Source organism: Pseudocercospora fijiensis (genome assembly GCF_000340215.1).
Source record: "Pseudocercospora fijiensis CIRAD86 unplaced genomic scaffold MYCFIscaffold_2, whole genome shotgun sequence".
Classification (NCBI taxonomy): domain Eukaryota; kingdom Fungi; phylum Ascomycota; class Dothideomycetes; order Mycosphaerellales; family Mycosphaerellaceae; genus Pseudocercospora; species Pseudocercospora fijiensis.
The window spans coordinates 3,932,358-3,938,357 of NW_006921533.1; positions in this window are offsets into that span (position 1 = coordinate 3,932,358).

Here is a 6,000-nt window from a genome sequence, read left to right on the forward strand (position 1 = left end):
GCGATAGCGAAGGAGGAATACTAAGTCTACTAGGCATTTTAACGACGAGGTTACCGCTAATAACAACGCTACTACTAATACTAATACTAATGCTAGGAATAACAGAAATAACAATACCTCCGCTAGCGCTAATAACGACAATACTAGATACGATAAGCTAGAGGCATTAGTAGGAAAACTAGTAGAGGTAATATAGTCTAATAACGCCGCCTTAGCGGCCCTACGACCGAATAATAACTATTCTAGGCTACCGGGGCAGTAGCGATATAGAAATCTTTACGCGATACGTAGCCGAACTAGCTAAGATGCGACTAGAGCTAAGTAGCTAGCTAATTAGAATCGGAATGCTCGAGCTAGTATCGTACTAGAGATTAGCTTAGAACGCTACGCCTATAGAGGCCTTAGCGCTAAAGGCAATCCTAGGCCTACCTAAGATAGGGCCGGCTTTATAGACCCGAGGTTCGAGCCCGCCGACGTATATACTCTACTATACGCTAGTCCTCCTTATACTCTAGTTACGGACTTTAGTTAGGAGGTCGCGCTCTATAAGTTTAAGCCTAAGCAAGTTAGGTATTTTAATAAGGACCTTCCGGAGAGTAAGGGCAAAGGCCTAGTTATATATATTAGTAATACGGCCTATTATCGAGACGTTTTTGCTTTTATTACTTGCCTCGATATAGCTATTTAAGTAGGCGAGTATCTAGTAGCAACCCTACGTCTATTACTATATAAATGCCTTTAGGGCTCCGCCTTAGCTTAGTACCTTTACGGCCTTACTAACGATCGACGTACGCTCCTTTAAACTAGCCCGGGTATCGAGCGATAGAAGGAGGCCTTACGCGAGTAGTTCCGATTAGACCCCTTAGTCGCGGCGCGCGAATTAGAATCGGAACAATATCGTATTAAGGAAGTCGCGGCCCGAAAGAGCGTAAGCGAATTCGTTATTAACGTTATGTGTTTAGTATAGCAAAGCGGTACGGAGTTACTTATAGGGCAAATTAACTATACCTTCCGGAAGATCGTACTAGAGCTACGTAGTAATCTTAATACGCCTACGCTATTATAGACGTATTAGACGCTTATCGATATAATACAAGCCTATTATACGATATAGGTAGAGTTATATCCTCTAGGTAGCACTACTACCGGCTACTATAATAGTAAGTTAAACCTTCGACGTAGCGATTCGGTATAGGGTAGGTTCGTAGACCCTAGTTTCGCGTCTAGGTCTCGTTTTAATACTAGACGCTCGTCTTTTCTTAGAAATAATAATCCCTATAATCGGTAGCAACCTAATATATTCTAGTAACGCCGTTAGCCTAGATTATAGGTCTATAGCCGCTAGAGACTATAGGGCGTAAACGCAAGCGCAAACGAGAAAATAGTAGACGTCCGCGGTCTCCCGTAGTATCCGAATCCTTAGAGATAGTAGACGAATTTCGGAAATATAAGAGGCTAAGGCATTCCCGCAAATTCCTAGGCTTGTAGTAAAGCTACGTTCTTCTACGATTTAGTAGACCTAGGGTAGGAGACTAACTATTAAGAACTAGAATACGATAATACTACCTAGGCCGAGGGTAGAGAGTAGACCGAGGATTAGTATATAGCCGGCGAAGATATCGGTAGTATCGAGGTAGAAGAAGACCTAGCTCTTCCTACTATAAATCTATAGTTAACTCTAGTATACTACGCCTAGCCGTAGGTTCGTAGACCTAAGGTAAATGCCTAGCCTTAACGCGATAAAACGCGACCCGAAGGTCGGTAGACGCGTTACAATATATACGAAGAGGTTTTCCGCTCGGCAAACGAGTTTTTTAATAGCTACCTCGACTATACATACTCTAAGGACGCTACTAGGAAGCGTATAAATGTTCTTTACGAGCTAGCTTCGGGAAACTCCTCGAGCTAGAAGTAAAACTAGTTACTACTAGCTAGTATAAAACCGTAAGTCTACCGGAAATTCTAGAATCCCTAGTAGTAGCGGAACTTCTAAAGTCGCCGGGTCGCTTACTACTAGATAAGCAAATATCTTTATACCTAGTAATAACAATTATAGTAGGATAGCCTAGCTAAACATCGATACCTATATTTCTAGTACTATAGCCTGCAACCCCTAGTCTATTAACAGATGTCTAAGCCTAAATATTCTAGTTTATATCGGTATCGCGCCCTCTTATAGCAGATTATACGCCTACGCTAGCGGGCGTAGCTTTTCCTATAGAAGATTCTTCCGCTATAATCGCTCTATAGTAGACTACGCCTAGCTCTATCTATATATTAGATTTGCTACTAGATATCCTAGCGGGCGTAGCGACTACTATCGGGAGGTCCCCGATTAATCTAAACGCGCTAAATACTTAGAATGCTATAACATTAGTTATAGAGCAGCCCTAAGTCTACTATATCGCCTAAACGGCTAAGGCTACGCTCTTAGCGGAAAAGGCGTAGTACTATACGATTTTATCGAGTACCTCGAAGATTTCTTCCCCTATCGACGATAGGAAGGCTCGCGTAGGGAAGCGCTCCTTCGGTACTATTAATAACCTTATACTATAGGTCTATTATATACGAGAACGCCCTTAATAGGAATTGCAAATTATACCCTACTTAGCAAAACTCCCTCCGGGAGACCTAGCTTATACCTTTAGATATTACGATATCGTCGAAGCGAACTACGCTCTTTCTCCGGAAGGGGATTTTAAGCGCGTTTACCTCGATACTAGTACTAAGGCATCTATAATAGACCGGGGGTAGCTAACTATATAACTAGGGCAAGACGATATTTAGTATCTTAAGTAACCTCTAGAATTCCGTAGTTTAGCTAGAAGCATATAGTACGAGTAATAGATTAATTTGTCGATATACTTTCCTATCTTCGCTAGGTATTCTTAGTTACCTGCTCTAGCCTATATTAAATAGCTAGTAAGGGTAATGCTAAACTTACCCTATAATATACTCCTCGGGATAGATATTATAACGCCCGCGGGATTTATTATCTATACGGGCGCTAGATATATTGAAATAATAGGGAACGACGGCGCGCTTATACCGATCGCCTATTCGCTAAAATCTAATTGTTTCCTACGCGCTAATATTAAGTCTATAGATAGACTAAGAGTGCTACTATGTATAGCCGTTATAGCTAAGGTACAAATCGATAAAGCCGACGCTCTAAAGGACGTAAATAGGGACTTCCTCTTCGCGCTAAATCTACTCGGCCTCTCTAATATAGTAGTAGTATACGCCTATATAGCCGGACTAGAGATGCTAGTAATATAGGTCCGCAACCTTAGCTATAATAACGACTTAATTATTTAGCGATATCGAAGTATAGGCGAATTATAGGAACTATAGCTAGATAACTTTTACTAGATCGACGAGTTTAATACCGACCCTAGGTCGATAGAGCGTAAGATCGGCGGTACGCCTCTCGGGGGAGACCTACGACTAATAAATAAGCTCTACTATATATCCGAATCGGTAGACCTACGATCCCTAGCAGTTTTTTAAAGCGACGTAGTAGGCGAGCTTTAGTTAATTCCGCCTCTAGCTAAAGACTCTATAAATCGCGATTAGGCTAGAGTAGGTCTATAGTTCTAGCGGATCCGGGAATCTTAACCTACTATCTACGGACTTAGCGAAAACGACGAGTTAGACTTAATAGACCTAGACTGCCCTTCCGATACTACGAAGATCTTAGTAGATATAGGGATAGCTACTATTACGACCTCGGCTAGGGTAACGATCTATATAGCGAATCTAGATGCCGCTATAGCCTTAGACATTAGGTCTATCGCAGAGAAATACCCCTAGCTATAGATAGATTAGGATACGACGATCGATTTTCCTAAAAATAGATAGCTAGAGCTCCTACTTAAATTAGGCTAGGAAAACGAGAAGTTTAGTAGTAAGGTCTACCGCATATCCGATAAGGATAATATAGAGGTAAATAAGCAGTTTAATAAGCTTTATACTTAAGGCAAAATAGCTAATAGTAAAAAGCTATCGCCGCTAGTATAGCTAGTCTTTATAGTCTAGAGAACTCTTTTCCGCGACGATAGCACTACGTATAGAAAGCCGCGCGTAGTAATCGACATCCGAGGCCTTAATAGTATATCCTAGAAGGATACCTACCCGCTGCTACTCTAGGACGATATTATCGCGAAATTACGCGGCTATAAGTATATTTCTATTATAGATATAAGATCTATATTCTACTAGTTCGTAGTCGCGGAAAAGGATCGCTAGAAATTTACCGTTAATACTACGCGGGGATAGGAATATCTAAAAGTCGCTGCTATAAGTTACTATAATAGCGTATAGTACGTATAAAGACTACTCGACCGTATCCTACGGGAATTCGGCGACGTAGCGAATAGGTATATTAACGATATAGTATTAGGACTAAAGAGATTATACGTGATTAGTATATAACTAGGCTCGAGTAAAGCTAGGGTCTTAATGCCTTAGGTAGGGCTTAGCGCTTAGCGTTAGGCTAACTAGCCTACCTTCCTCCCTCTCCTCTTAGATCTCTATCGAATACTACCTATACCTACTACTACCCTATCTACCTACTAACAGACCCTTCTTATATAGTATTCGATCTACCCTTTAAGGGCAGCAGCTAGATAGTTCTTATTTCAAGCTTTTAGCGGTATAGCTACGAACAAGACTAATCTAACTATATTACGCCTAAAGAACGGGACCTATACGTACTATTCTATCGAAATAACCGTACTAATCATTAAGCAAGGCCTTCTATACAGCCTATTATACTAAGTCAAACATACTAGACCGATATCCACTAATTCCGCTATATCCGCATCTTAGGGGCTAATAATATATTATTAGTGCTACCCCTTATTATAATAGCCGGCTTATTACGAAACAACAATCGCGGCGCCGCTAGCAGCGCTAGCAACGACAATGCTAGTAGTATAGTGCCTACTAAAGTGCCTACTAAAGTGCCTACTAGAGTACCTACTAAAGTGCCTCCTACTAAACAGCCTGCCGGAGAGCCTGCTAAAGAAGAACCTGTAATTCTAGGTAACGACCTAGAGTTGCCTGTTAACGACATTCTTAATAATATTGTTAATCGACGATATAGCTAACTAGCCTTTAGCCCTCAACTATTAGGGAGACTTTAAGAAGCTACTTAAAACAGGCTTACTGCCCTACGTTAAGAATAATAGCTAAAGGATAATCTCCTCGAGCTCCGTCGCCTTTAGGAAGCCCCGACAACTAAACTAATAGCGGGACCTTCTTTACTACCTATCTAAAAGAAGGACGCTAAACTTAAGGACTGTACCGTATTTAACGGATCTAGTCGAAAGCAGTACAACGACTATATTCGTAACTGTAAACTCAACTAGCGCAACGCACTAAGAGCGCTACTAGACGACTATTCCTTAGTCGTATACGCTATACAGTACATTAATAGCGACCTAAAGCGTATATAGGATAACCATTTCGATTCCCTCGATAATTAAACCGCTGTTTAGTAGTAAACCTATAAAACTATTATGCTAGACACCCTTAGAAACCCTATACTAAGGCAACAATATACTTAGGACCTGTATCTTCGAGCTAAATAAAAGACTAATTAATCGGCTCGTTTATTCGAGGCCTACTTAAAACCCCTTAAAGACGACCTTCCGCCTAAGACTAATTCTATATAGATCTCCGAGATACGCCTAAAACTTAGGTAGGAACTTATCCTCGAATTAGACCGTCGCCGCGTATTCGAATAAGCTAACCTAATACGTATTTAATTTATAGTCGAAGTAGAAATAGCCGAACGAGCTGTCTAGCTCTAATAACGACTAGAATTAAGGATCCGACTAGCTAGTACTAACCGTAGTAACCGTAGTAGCCGCGGAGGAAACTAAGGTTCCTACTAAGACAACAATGCTAATAGTAGGAATAGTAACAACGACCGTAGAAGGGGCCGTAGCCGGCGACTATATAGAGGAGGCCGTAATAGGGGCCGTAGAAGGGGCT